This window comes from Mytilus galloprovincialis, chromosome 8 (genome assembly GCF_965363235.1).
Source record: "Mytilus galloprovincialis chromosome 8, xbMytGall1.hap1.1, whole genome shotgun sequence".
Taxonomy (NCBI): Eukaryota; Metazoa; Mollusca; class Bivalvia; order Mytilida; family Mytilidae; genus Mytilus; species Mytilus galloprovincialis.
Window position 1 is genome coordinate 96,903,586 of NC_134845.1, and position 16,014 is coordinate 96,919,599.

Below are 16,014 nucleotides of genomic sequence, written 5' to 3' on the forward strand. Positions count from 1 at the left end.
ATTCGCCGCCGCCTCAAACAAGAGCTACAATATCATGTATATAACCAAAATGTGCAGAATTACATGGGATTCAATAATTTCATTGGTTTTCTACAGTTACTTTCATATTTATTTTGCAATTTGAATTATAAAAACATGGGATTTTCAATATCCCATGGGACAGGGCAAAATCCCATGGGATTTTTTTTTGTCCCATGGGATATTTGTTGTCCCATGGGACAAAAAAAATCCCATGGGATTTTTAATATCCCGTGGGACAAATTAAAATCCTATGGGATTCTAATTGTAAATATATAGATATAAATAAACAGTAATGTGTATGTTACAATGTATTCTATTTGGTAGTAAATTATTATAAGATGAGTCTTTTTAATTGAATATCTTTTTTTCTTGGGAAATGTAAATTTAGCATATTGTTCTTTAACTGTTCAAAACTAAACTTTTAAACAACAAAGCAGATAATGTAAGTATCAATATATGTTTATTCATGAATTATAGAATACTTTCTTGAAACACAATTATTTGCCATTTGAAATCAATAAAAACTCTATTGTTAGGCTTAACATACTAGTAGCTATTTAAGTAAATCTATTTTTTTCACAATATCTCTCAACATAAAACATTAATAGTTTCTTATCATCCAGCATTGTTTGATGGTATAGTCCACTTTTTGGACATTCGGCACAGAACTTTGACATTATTGTGGTTTCAATATTTTTTTGAATTTAAAAGAACTTCAAATCATTGACTGAGTGATGAAAATAATAACTGATCCAACTTTTGTCTTTGAATTTATTCTGTTCTTGTTTCTATGTTTTCTCCATTTATTCTAGGTGGTGAATTTCAATCCTTCTGAAAAAGAACCAATAAAATCTAAAGTAATGGATTATACAAAATTGTAAACCTACATGTAGCAATAATATGATTTTCAATAAAAATAGTAGCTATGTGGTATGGATTTTACTGATTGTTAAAGGTTGTCCAGTGTCATCAGTTGCTAACGGCCTACATCCTTTGGTCTCTGATGGAGGGTTGTCAAATTAGCAATATACCACATCTTCCTATTCTAATACCATATAACAATCAATTAAATTATTCTTCTTTATAAAATTTGGGTATTTTCCCAAGTTATATACATAATGTATATATATACTGTAAATTCGGAATTAATGCGAGTTTTTTTTATTGCGAAAAATGCAACAGAGTTGTAGACACAATAATTTAAACTCGCATTATGAAATATTTTATATGGATTGAACAGGATTTTTCTCAAAATCGTAAAATTTAAAATCGCATTTAAGTATAAAATGACAGAATCGCAATAATAAATGCACGCAATAATTTATGAATTTACAGTGTAAAGATCAATGTTAAAACTTTAGACAACTATAATAACATTCCATTATTCACAAGAATTTGCAATATATTATACAAAATGCAGACAACAGAAACAATATTTCTTTAAGCTTTTAAGTTCAGACATATTTCAATTTGTGTTTTATTTCAATGAAAAAATACCTTGAACTCTTTGAACATATTGGAAATTATAACATTGATACAAAAAAATATGTATGTTTTATCCTTATTTTTTGTGTTGTTGGCTTGCTGTCTCATTTTAATATACATTTAAACATACATCAATAATCTTCTTCTTTATTAAAAGTAAAAATGGGATATTTTTGATTTTGATATCCCAAAACATTATAGTTCTATCAAATAACTTATTACCAAGTTCAAAAACACCAATGTGTTTGATATTAATTTTAAGACATGTATAAATGTTCCAGACCATATCAGTATTCGGATCTTACTTTTACGGTCCAGAACTTACAGTCTCACCATATGTGTACAGTCAGACCATTTAAGTATACTTGTACTGTCTGGTACCAGCTCGACCAAACCTGTGTTTTTATTTTAACTGCAATTAAACTTTTTGTATTATTCTATTAAAGATTTCAGTTATGTTGATCTGTACTGTACATTTGTTTGTAATAAACTTGACCAACTTCTTAAAATTGGGCAGACTGTATGCGTACAGTCCAAATACTTGTATGTTCTGGAACATAAGCATGATTAACAAGCATTTGGCAGGATGTCATGCTAAAATCCCATTAATATTATTACTAAATTTTGAGTATATACATGTAAATCCACAAGTTACTTACTGAAATTCATGGTGAACACTCACCAAAAACTTACAATTTAGAGGAAAGACTGGAAAGATGAATGCACTAACACTATCAAAACAGAGCATAAAACTTACCGAAAAACAAGATGTTTTACATTTATCCAGGAGCAGGATAATTGAAAAGTTGTTTTTTTCTTTCTCTGCTGTCCATCATATAACCTTTGAACTCATTCATGCAAAATATGAAAATCTCCAAAGGTAAGACCTAGAACCTCAACTTATCCACATTTTGAATTTTGAACTGCATACTTGTCCTTTTCATCTTGCTGACAACCTAAACATAAAAAATGATAAAAACATAATTCTAGATTGACTAAATGTGTTTTTATTTTTGTTGGTACATGTACAAGTAATTTTCCCAACTTTAAAACGAACACATCATCACCAAAGAGGAGGTCATACTAACCTCCGAAATATTTAAACAAACCGAAATTATTACTCGATTAAGATCTTGTAAATTAATGGCATAGATACTCTTATTTTTGAAAACTTGATGTCTATTGCATACTTATATTCCTTTGTACGAGAGTATGCATATTAAGATAGACTCCATTGACTTTAATGTAAGCATGATTAATTTTTCAGTCACTGACCATGCTGACAGTTTTTCAGCTCTATGTCTACATTTTGAGAGAATCTTGCAAAACTGTATATTCTGATATTTAGAACTTATTGTGACTTCTGCAAAAAACAATTATTCAGTTCACTGATTAAGAGTCACAGGACATTCCGACAAAAAGTCACAGGACAAAAAGTCAAACACATGTCAAACGCAGGCATAAAGTAACAAAGTTGATAGGACAAAAAGTCACAAACAATTTGTTGACAATTGATTGAATATAAATGAAAAAAGATTTTGAAATATCTTCTTTTTATTACATATATTCATTTTTAATTTTAGGAAATTGTTCATAATATAAATACAAAATGACACAGACATTAACAACTAGAGGTCTTTACGGCCTTCAACCATAAGCCAATATAAAGAAGATATGGTATGATTGCCAATGAGACAACTGTCCACAAGAGACCAAAATGACACAGACATTAACAACCGTAGGTCACCATACAGCCTTCAACAATGAGCAAAGCCCGAGGTAAAGCCCATACCGCATAGTCAGCTGTAAAAGGCAATCATACTATATCTTTTTTTTTTTATATTTACATGTTAAAAAATGCGTGCAAATGTAATTAAAAGCTGCACTTAAACGTAGTGATTTTTGTGCGCAAATGTAATGGTAATGTGCGCAAACCTAATGCACTGATTTATTTGTTTTTAATAAATTTTAATTTAAAGTTGCTACATCATGTTCATGTATATATAAAACTTCAAGAAAAATACAAAAAGAGTGTTTTCTTGTTCAAAGAAAAATAATCTCAAAACTAAAATGTGACTTTTTGTCCTGTGACAGTGTGTGACATTTTGACTGTGACTTTCTGTCCTACATTCAGATTGAATAGGGGAGTTTGGTTGACCCCGCCTCCCTCTATCTGAGACTACTATCTCAGTGATGAGCTTTATGTTTCATGTACAAATGTATTGTGTTTGTCATATATGTATGTCGGATAAAAGCTCTACAGACATGACAGACCTTTAATATGTTGTATTGTTATATGTATAACCGACAATAAATAAATAGCCCCTAACAAGTAAGAATTAGGTTACTTCTTTTTGTTTTGACATTTTGCATGGGTTTTTATAGCCCCGTATTAAAATAATGCCCCCACTTTAAAAAAAGGGGGGGTATACTGTTTTACCACTGTCTGTCCATCCATCCTTGCGTCAGTCAGTCCGTCCGATGAATATTTTTCGTCACATTTTCCTTAGGAACTACAATAGAAGGATTTCTGAAATTTGATTTCAGGGTTAAATAAGTCAGCTATACCGTGTGATGCATTTTCAGATTCATCACTCGACAACTTCCTATTTTTCCAACACTTGTATGATTTAACACATGATAGCCAAGTTGAAAGTTGAAAACTAACAACCTAATTTATGTACAAAAAAATTGAAAAACAGATATGTTACACATAAACAAACGACAATCACTGAATTATCGGATCCTGACTTGGAACAGGCACAACTATAACAGATTGGCAGGGTATAAGGAACTTTGAAAATATTCAGTTTTTGTGGTTTGGTCTATTTTCCGGATACTGTAAGCAATAAGGCCCCTTTACTTAGTGAATGAAATAATTGTAAGATGCACTTAGTTGTCTGTCATATTTTATATGAACTTGACCTCATTTTCATGGTTCATTGGTCAATGAAACACTGCATTGTTTTGTCAGTTTATCATATGTTTAAAGTTACAGGTAGATTATATTTGGTAGATATGAAACAATTGTAAGGTGTGCATGTCTGAATGGCAGATTCATATATATACCATGACCGCATTTTATTGTTCTTTGGTCAATGATAAGTTTTCTTGTTTTTGTCATTTTATCAGGCCACATTTAAAAGAATGTCTGTTTTCCCTCCCCTGGGTCTACCCTTTGTAAACTGACCAGGAAGGCAGGTTCTTTTAAGCTCACCTGACCTGAAAGGTCAAGTGAGCTTTTCTCATCACTTGGCGTCCGTCGTCTGTCGTCCTGCGTCCGTCGTCCGTAAACTTTTACAAAAATCTTCTGAAACTACTTGGCCAAATTCTACCAAACTTTGCCACAATCATCCTTGGGGTATCTTGTTTAAAAAATGTGTGGCGTGACCCGGCAACCAACCAAGATGGCCGCCATGGCTAAAAATAGAACATAGGGGTAAAATGCAGTTTTTGGCTTATAACTCAAAAACCACTGAAATTTTCAGACAAATCGGACAACCTGTTGATGGGTTGCTGCCTGTGAAATGGTTATTTTAAGAACATTTTGCAGTTTTTGGTTATTATCTTGAATACTATTATAGATAGAGATAAACTGTCAAAGCAAAAATGTTCAGCAAAGTAAGACCTACAAATAAGTCAGCATGACCAAAATTGTCAGTCGACCCCTTAAGGAGTTATTGCACTTTATAGTCAATTTTTAACAACTTTTCATCAACTTTTTTTTTTTAAATATTCTTCCCTGAAACTACTTTGCCAAATTTAACCAAACTTGGCCACAATCATCATTGTGGTTTGTAGTTTAAAAAATGTGTCCGATGACACAGCCTACCAAACAAAATGGCTGACATGGCTAAAATTAGGACATAGTGGTAAAATGCAGGTTTTGCTTTATATCTTTGAAACTAAGACATTTAGGGCAAATCTTATAAGATTTAAATGTCCATCAGAATAAGATATATCCCCTCACAAATTTTCAGTTGAATTAGACAACCTGTTGTTGGGTTGCTGCCCTAAAATTGGTGATTTTAAGGTAATTTTGTAGTTTTTGGTTATTATCTTGAATACTATTATAGATAGAGATAAACTGTAGACAGCAATAATGTTCAGCAAAGTAAGATCTACAAATAAGTCAGCATGATCAAAATTGTTAGAGGACCCCTTAAGGAGTTATTGCCCTTTATAGTCAATATTGAACAACTTTTCGTCATTTTTGTAACTTGTATAAAATCATTTCTAAAACTACTTGGCCAAATTTAACCAAACTTGGCCAAATTTAACCAAACTTGGCCACCATCATAATACTAGGGTATCTATTTTTTTAAAAAGTGTCTAATGACCCCGCCTACCAACGAAGATGGCCGACATCAGTAAACACATTAACAGGTGAGCGACACAGGCTCTTGAGAGCCTCTAGTTTTTTTTAACTGGATGTGATTGTCATAGCATGGTCACATGAATGGTTTGACTTGTCCAGTCCAAGCCACTTATCAGTTGTTAGTGCTCAATTTGAGTGTATTTATTTAGATTATCAATCATTCTGCTTTCAAGCACTTTCCAAAAATGGAAACAAATTATTTTCAGGAAAAAAATAAATTCGATTTTTTTGTGAAAAATAATTTTTTGACCCGGGCGCTTATTTTTGACCCGTGTGGGGGGAGGGGAAACAAACATATTTTTAATTTTGGCCTTAGATTTTTTAAGCATAGGTCTACTTGTTGTATGGAATGACTACAAGGTATCATATAAAAAAAGATGTCAGCCTGCCAAGGTTAATTTTACTGTGACCTCATACTCATAGAATAATGATAATATTCATGATATTGAACGGCAAGAATGATGAGTAAGTTGATGTTATATACAAATAAGACAAAATTTTCAGTTGCCTACTAATTATGTAATACATGTAGTAGTTATTTTTGTCATTAAATGATGTTTACCCTTTTATGTGTAGGGCAAGAACATGAAATATAAAGGGGAAACTATAAACAGAAGAAATTATCAACAACATAAGATTTACAGAGGTCAACAAAGCCTAAATGGTAAGTCCACTGTAATAAAAGTTTTTGTCCTTGAATAATGATTAAATATTTATTAAAATAAGATGTGGTATGATGAATGAGAAAACTATCCATCAGAGATCAATTTAGTGGATGTAAGCATTGTAATTACTTATTAGAGGCCATTGATGACCTATACGTAATGAGAAAACCCATACCCTATACATGTTATAGTTATCTATAAAAGTCAACACTAACCAAATTTGAAACAGACTAACAGAGCATCAATTCAAACGTCAAATATACCAGACTAATTTATAAAAACAAAAAATTATGAAAAATAAAAAAGAAGGATATGAACCAACATCAACCACTGGACTATGTACAAGCTCCTGATAATAGACAGGTATAATATGGCTGGGTTGTAAAAATAAGAAACACTTATAATCCTGGTACATTTGATAACTATTAGCAGTCTGATTTCCAATGAGACATTTCTCCAATAGAGATCAAATGACATTTAAGGAGGCTCTAGGGTATAACAATTTCAGAAAAATGTTTAATATTTTTTTTTCATAACTCATTTTATTTATAACTTTATCATATGGTACACCAAATCATTCAAAACAATCAATTGGGTTTGGCCCCAGATGACTTTTAAAATGCATATATCATTGAGGAAGCTCCAAATTATCTCCCTTTGGTGCAAAAATGCCATTTTTTGGCATTAGAAATGTAATATCTTATTTAACTCATCAGTGGCCTATATTTTTCATTATAATTTTAAATAAGCTGTACTTTAACTAAACTATTATAAAATTTAAGCGATTTCTGTAATTTAGTACTTGAATATTTAAATGAAAGTTTATCATATTAATCATAAACATGATAAAATAGCCATTTTATTGATCTCTACACTGATAATTTTTGAGTTTGTGTATTTGTAGGTCAGACATCTCAATTTTCATGGTCATCATTCACAGATCAATACTGAACGGAAAACTTAAAGCTGATATTTTTCTCCATGGTGCGCCTTTTTTTATTAATTTGAAATGGAACATGTTTTTTCCTATATTATTTGAAAGAGGAAATTTCAACATGATGACTATAAACAAAAAGGAGTCATATCATCACGATCATTGATGCACAAGAACTTGATCATATAAATACAACAATGTAATTATCAATTGAAAGATGGAACGAATGAACAAGATATTAGAATGTTGTTGTCCAAATAAACTTGCTTTGTCTTCTCATTTGAATCTCTCCATTCAATAAAGATGTACAGAGGAAGATCTTTGAAGAACAGATTGAAAAAATATTTTGTCTAAGAATTGCAGGAATATTCTAGTGAATGAAATTATTTATTGACTTCACTCTTATATAGTGGACTGAATAATTGTACATAGCAAGCTGTGAATAAAGAAAGCAAAAACTTTAACAAAAAGTGTTTATATTATAAATTTGCAAATATAAGCATACTATTATGTACACCACAAAGGTATATATAATTCAAATTGTTTGCCTATACAAGTATTGCAATGAGCCTATAAAAAAGAAAATCTTACCTCATGAAAAGAGTGAACTATTCAGTCAGAATATGAAATATTTTTTCAGTTCTATTTTTCATAATAGAATAAACAAGACAAAGATTTCAAAACAATATTTTTTCATTTATTTAGAAATTTCATCATTTTGTTTCAGTGAAAGAACTTTATTCTTTGACTGTAAAATATTATTATTATACATTCCAAAATAAGAATAATTTTTATTGTCATATAAACAAATAAAAAACATGTTTGTGACAATTTTTTTAATTTTTTTTATATATATGTATATTTATATAAAAAATATAAAAAACCTTGTATACATTTAAAACATTTTACTACCAAACAGCATTCATTGTAACATACACATAACTTTATATTTATATATATATATATTTATAATTTTAATCTCATAGGATTTTATTTTGTCCCGTGGGATATTAAAAATTCCATGGGATTTTTTTTGTCCCATGGGACAACAAATATCCCATGGGACTACAATAATCCCATGGGACCAAGAAAAATCCCATGGGATTTAACCAAAATCCCATGGGATAACGGTAAATCCCATGGGATTTTGCCCTGTCCCATGGGATATTGAAAATCCCATGTTTTTATAATTCAAATTGCAAAATAAATAGGAAAGTAACAGTATAAAACCAATGAAATTATTGAATCCCATGTAATTCCGCACATTTTGGTTATATACATGATATTGTAGCTCTTGTTTGAGGCGGCGGCGGATTTGCAAATGAGTGTTTTGCAAATTAAAAGTGTCCAGTGTTTATTATTTACATTTCTATACAATAAACAGTCATCTGCAAAAAGTCTTGCATTGCAAGTTACATGTTCGGGGAGGTCATTTATAAAAAGTAAAAATAATGTTGGGCCTAAGACTGTTCCCTGAGGACCACCAGAATCAACAGCTAATTTTGTTGATTTTACACCGTTTAATAGTACTTGCTGTTGCCTGTCAGCTAAAAAATCATTTATCCACTTTAAATTTTGATTTCAAATACCTTAAACTTCTAATTTCTGGGCTAATCTGATATGGGAGACTTTATCGAAAGCTTTTGAAAAATCTAAAAGTATGACATCTATTTGGTTACCATATCCCAATGATTTTGCAAGATCTTGTATGCTGATGATCAGTTGGGTTCACCTTTTACTTCTAAACCCGTGTTGACTATCATTTAATATGTTATTAATTGTAAGGTGTTTCCTTATGTGGCTTGTTAAAATGTGTTCTAAAATTTTGCAACATATTGCAGTTAATGAAAACTGGTCTGTAATTAATAGCGTTATGCTTGTCACCTTTTTTAAATATTTGTACAAAATTAGCCTGCTTCCAATCATTTGGGATTTTACCAGTATCAATAGATTTTTGGAAAAAGAATGTCAAAAATGGAGACAATTCTTCTGCAAAATTAGGTAAAAAATATGCTGGCAGATTATCAGGGCCAGTGGCTTTAAGTTTTTAAGTAACTTTAATAAGCCATTATTACTAATTAATATGTCTGGCATAGTGGGGTGGGGACTTGTACCCTCATTTGGCATAGAAGTTGTATCTTCGGTAGTAAAAGCCTTTTTAAATTGTTCATTTAGGATGTTAGCTTGTGTATTCGGCTCACTATATAATAAACCATCCTTTCCTCTTAATGGTGACACTCCAGATGTTTCTGTGTTTTTGCTTTTTATAAGTTGCCAGAAAGATTTAGGTTTTTCTTCTAACTGGCACTAGTAACCCGAATTTAACTTGATCGGACAAAAACGTGTTAACGCTATTTAAATGAGATTGATCGTTATTTGATAAAGATTGACAAAAATTAAAAATTATATTTAATTCATTTCAATTCATATCAATTCATTTTAACGCCAGTCAAATAGATTTCTCTGCAGTCGATCAATTGAAATCAAGTTAGTGGTTAGTTGCGTCAAACTAATAGGCCACGCCCCTGTTAAGCTATTTCAAACATGCATTAATTCGTTTTAAACATGGATGAGACCCGGACTTTTTACAGGTAAATCACTCAAGCAAAACGACCTCGATGTATCTATCGTTTGGGCAGAATCAGTTTTTTTGTTTCAAACTTTAAATGCGTACAGTCTTAGTAAAGTCACATGTTTCACAATTTAAACAAGCGAATGAATAATAGGGCGCCCGAATAATACACGTGACATGTTCATATATATAAGGAATTATAATAAAAAACATTAAGTTATAGTTATTGACCAAGCAAGTCGGTATATAGAATTTAATCTGCACAGCTGAGGTGACCCTTATTAACCCGAACGACGTAGGAGTTCGGGTTAAAGGGTCATCCTGAGCGCGTGCAGATTAAATTCTATATACCGATTTGATTGGCCAATAACTGTTTTAACACATGACGTCATTAATTTACGTGAACGTTTTAGATGTGGACGATGTTCCGCAATCCACGGATCCTAGGAAAGTTTATTGTAGGGTAAAGAAATGGGGAAATACGACTTTCATTGGTAAGTTTCAAATTAATAACTTTTTGGGGGGTTTAGACTTATTGTAAAATTGCGATTTAATAGTAGATTTTTTTTTAATGTTTATGTTAAATCTATTCCCATTTCTATTTAATAAGTGACGTTTAAGACTTTGACAAATTGAGTACTTTCAAATCGTTGTATGAAAAAAAAAATCATAACCGGAAGGGTTATTGAGTTTAGATTAATTGCTTTTGAATTTCTTTCCATCAATGATATGCTTTAATAGAGAAAGATAAACCGAGGAAGATGTTAGTTATATTACCTAATTTTTTAATGTTGAATAAACGGAAAATACGTTTCTCTTTCCAATGTTTTACTCCCCCTTCCCCAAATTTCTTTGTATCTACTGTATTAATTTTTAAGACACGTCCATCTAAATGAAGTCTGATTGATCTCCAGCTAATCTCCCTGTTTTCAAACAAACTTAAATATGACCCCCTTTAAATTCGATCCAAAAATATGGGGAACAGATATTCAAAAAGTCGTTATAAATTCCATTGAGTCTAAAACTAATCCAAATCAGATTTCTTTTATTCGGATATTCTTAGATATATTTCTTTTTTGGCGGAAATTACCAAAAAATGTTTTAACTATCTTTCTGACTTTAAAACACTGATTTAAGATTTATGTTGTACGCAAAACATAATAAAACATTTTATGTTCAAGCTAAGATGTAAAAAAAAAAGAATGAGAAACCTTTTCTTTTTTCCTATTTTGAAACTACGATGTTTGTACAAATTTCAATTGTGTCGTAATTTCAAGGCAGATTGCGGATTCGGGGTGGGGACGAACATGTCGTTCACCCTAGGATTGGACAAAGTATCGTGTTTTGCCTTAAAATCGTCAATATTGTTTTTAGTCTCGCTACACTCGGTGATATATTTTTTTAATTTGATAGAATAACGCCCCTTTCAAAATCTAGGAACCGCCCCTAAAGGTAAAAATAGATTTGAACTGTGCAGTATATCTCAGGTAATTAATGCACACCTTTGCTGTGCATTATCCAGATTATACCACAGTAAAAACAAAGAGATTTTACCCATGTCATGTGTTAAAATATATATGCACACGCGGTTTAAAAATGCAAAACTTGTGAATCTGTTGAAAATAAAATAGTTAGATATACATGTATAACATGATTTTAATTTGCTCAAATGCACTAGATCTTTATCGCATATATACATGCGTTTCAAAAATTGCCAAATTCTATGAAAACTCGTGGCATGTAGGTGACGTGTGGTCCTTTGCAACTATTTACAAAACTTTTTGTATTCCTGTATATTTACCGTTTCTCTTTTTTCTGTTTTACTATAATAATTCTTTATTCCGTAAGAAAATATACAGCTCATAGGATCAAATACATACACAAATTATACAGTTTACTGTATTGTACTCGTATGTAAATGTAGACACGGAAAACTACACAGAAATTATTTATTGTGTACATAATTTAAATCGATGTATTTCATATTTTCGGTATTGACTGTAAAAAGAGCTTAAGTGCAGTATGAGTAAAATACAGAATTAACTCTACCTTTTTTTATACTTCTTTATTTTAGAGGTAAGCTGCTGGCCATGTTTCACTTACTGTAAATTCAGAAATTATTGCGTGCTTTTATTATTGCGATTTTGTCATTTTAGACTTAAATGCGATTTTAATTTTTACGATTTTGAGAAAAATCCTATTAAATTCATATAAAATATTTCAAAATGCGGGTTTAAATTATTGCGTCTACAACCCAGTCGCATTTTTCGCAATAATAAAAACCTCGCATTAATTTCTGAATATACAGTATTCTGTCGCAAATCATTTACTTCAAGATTCAGATTCAGATTCAATATTTTATTAAAGTCTCACCACATACAATTACATTTATTTACACAATAAAATATTCATACAGGTACGTAAAACATACATGTATAACAACAAACTTTAAATTCACATTGTATGTGCCAATCTTAAAAGATTTATGAGAGACTGTATAACCAATATTATTTAAAAAACAATAAAATATTGTACATTTTATATATATTATATATTTGCTTATGAATACCATTAAAATACAGCATAATCAATTATATAAAAAACCATTCCTTCTGATTAAAATACTATAGCAGGTTCTGGCGACACTGTCAAAAACTTTATCATTATTGAATAAAAAAATTATTTTTTCATTATCTGATAAAATGTTTAAATCCACATTAAAATTTGAAACTTCATAAAACAATATATGTCTACGATCTTCATATAGTGGACATTTCAATAAAACATGTAGTTCATCTTCAATACTATCATTACAATAAAAACATGTTCTTTCGTGTATTTCTTTTCTTTCATATCTACCCGTTTCTATTCTAAGGGGAGCAACTCCGCATCTAAACTTAGCAAAAGAACTTCTAAATTTAAGTGGCATTTTATACTTTAAGTAAGGTTCAGTACAATAATCATGTTTAAATAACTTATAAGTTCTTAATTTATTACCTTGAGCATACGCAGATACTCTATTACTCCATTCTATTTTATATTTATCAAACATTATTGTTTCTAATTGTACAATAATACTCTTATTTAATACATTAGTTTCATAGTTACAATAATTATCAAAATTATGATTTAACCAATCAATTAAATTCTGAAAGAAGTTGATTTGTTCTCTGTACGAATACATGAAATATTTCTCACTGAACGTTATTATTGCAATCGATGATCAAATACAAATCTACAGTATTTATATGAAAGAGACTTAATGATACATTTTTATATTATTATTCTACATATATTTGAAGGATCGAAATAATCAGTTCTACAAATGGATGTTATTTAAAGACTTAAAATTTTACAATTATCAAGTGCATCCATGAAATTTTTATCGACGCACCAAACTTTTCCCTTTTATCGAGCATAGCTCATTTTCCGATTCACTTAAGATTTCTAACGATCTTCTTACTTGTTCATTGCATTCTAAAATTAAAATCCTACACAAATTGCAAAAACTTTTATTCTCCGGCTAGACTGCGTAAAAGATCAATATTGCTTTGTTTGTGTATACACAATGTTTTGAAGGCCGATATCCAGTTTGGCTAAAAAATAATTAATTTGCGCCACAAGTTAATTACGCGAATTCTTTTTTTTTTTGTATCACTTTATCATAAAAACTGCAACATTCATTTGCGCCAATAAAACAATCATTTAATTGTGCAAATATTATAGACTTGTTTTCAAATGTTTCTTCTTAGAGCACTGAGGAGGTCCTTTTCGGTATTTACATGTAGGTTCAGAATTCGCAAACTGAAAGGGCCTCCTTAGTGCACTTAGACTGACAAAAAAGGTGCACAATGGACCTGATGGAAAGATAGAATTGACACAAACAACATGGCATACGGAAGGAGAAGTACATAATTTCGAATTTTAGTAATTATAAAGTTATTTAACAGTTGAAGTAAGTATTCTAATGTTACATGTACGTGTAAATATGTTAATAGTTTGGGCAATAGTTTCGAGGTAAATATGACACAATTAATAAAATTAAGAATGGAAATGGGGAATGTGTCAAGTTCCATTTATTGGCGCAATTAATATTATAAAACAGAAGAGATGAGCGCTATTCAAACGTTTACAATATGACAAATTACACCTAACTGTTTTCACAAATCAGTATTTTTTTCGCCCGGGGATATACACCTGCCAGTAATCTAACTTCAGTAACTTTACAATACCCAGCCGTGTCATTTCCGTATATTGTACATGTAGATATCACGTGTTATACATGTATATTATTTGTGATTCGTTAAAACTTGATAACATGTACATTTGTATTTACTCAGATTGCACGCCAATACTGTAAGGTTAAGCTTTTCGTAGGTCAAAAACATCATATTGCACAGGGCATACAGCATGTTACTTAAAATACATTCTAGAAATCCCCAATTTTACATTGTTCATGCAATAGTTGTTGATTAATAATATAACAATTGTAGCCTTTAGTAGAAAATTCACTATAATTTCACTTTTTTTAAATGACAACTTGTAATTACCGGAAGATTTGCAGATATTGACACCTGTGCGTTTGGATTAGCATTAAAATGTTCCTGTATTTTTATAAGAAATACTTTATAACACAATCTTGGACTAGTACAAGTATATATATGCATCTATAAGTCCAAGCATGTGCATACAATAATGCATGTATGTATACGCATGAGTTTCTCGCTACATTGAAGACCTGTTATATAGGCCTTCCTCTTTTGTCTGCTCTATAGTCGGGTTTTTGTCTCTTTTACACATTCCCCATTTCCATTCTCAATTTTTGTAATATACGACGCTATATTGGGGAGCGTCTAAACACCACCTCGGCCGCCTTGGTGCACTGTCAGTCTAAGCTCAAGAAACTGCACTAAGCCCATGATGGGATGGTGCTATGAATGTAAAAAAGATACCATCGGACGCTGTTTTTCATGAAGATAATGTATCTGATTTTTTTAGTCATTAGAAATTGTAGTTAAGTCGTAATTTGATTTTTTTTCCGGTACGTCTAAACACTGCTAAGGACTCCTTAGTGCACTAAGGACTATACAATGCCACTAAGGACTAGAAGGAGTGTTGTTATGTGTATTATTTTTACAAATTATGTTAGAGATCGATATTTAATGCATAAATTTCAAATTTTATAGAAAAATAATCATAAATAAACAAGATATTCAACATTATTTAGGCGCATGCCCGTTTTTCTTTGATATGCCGAAAATCAATGAACCGTTTGACACCGGCCAATAACATAACAACTGATTAAACAATCATAATCTTTTTATTTAGTAATAAACAATAGTGTTGAAAAGATTTATGCTTAATAGTTATTCTTATCAAAAATGATTAAAAGGACAAATAATTTTGTTTTTGTTTTATTTCTTTTCCAACAAAGTTATTTGCCATAGGTGCACGACTTTGATGTGTGCCAACTAAATGACTGATAAGTTGAAGGGTGGTTAGCTTGCTATGTAAGAGAAACGGAGACAAAAAGAATAGATATATTTATAAGTGTTTTGATTTATTTTGATTTCGACAAAGATGCGTGTATATACAAATGGTTTCAGTAAAAAAAAATACGATTGAATTGAGAGAAAAAAATTCATGTGGCGTCCTTGGGTTTATCATAACAACTTAGCTTTCAAACAGTTTGATATCTGTTTACAAAGGCTTCATGCGGTACTTATTTGTGTGTATATGTTCGATTTTTTTTTTCTTAAAGTAAAAGAAGTTGAAAAAATCATTTCCAGATTTTTAGTCAGATTTAGTTCATTTTCAAATATATAACAATGACAATATTTTTTTAAATGTTCCACAGTTTTTAGTGCATTATTCACGAAAAAAATTCAGTTTGTGTTAATTTAGAGCTAAAATTATAATTTTGACAGAGAAAGAGATTGCTTCGTATGAACGCCTTGAA

General features: G+C 30.6%; 2 long non-coding RNA genes across 2 annotated transcripts; one reads left to right on the forward strand and one right to left on the reverse strand.

Annotated features, from left to right (window-relative positions):
- Positions 1-462: 462 nt before the first annotated feature.
- LOC143043856 (uncharacterized) lies at positions 463-2,784 on the reverse strand. The gene is made up of 2 exons (XR_012968558.1): positions 2,264-2,784; positions 463-852 (listed from the first exon to the last, which is right to left on the reverse strand). It is a non-coding gene; the product is annotated as an uncharacterized LOC143043856 (long non-coding RNA).
- A 3,675-nt stretch (positions 2,785-6,459) lies between these two features.
- LOC143043857 (uncharacterized) lies at positions 6,460-8,169 on the forward strand. The gene is made up of 2 exons (XR_012968559.1): positions 6,460-6,548; positions 7,454-8,169. It is a non-coding gene; the product is annotated as an uncharacterized LOC143043857 (long non-coding RNA).
- The last annotated feature ends 7,845 nt before the right edge of the window (positions 8,170-16,014 follow it).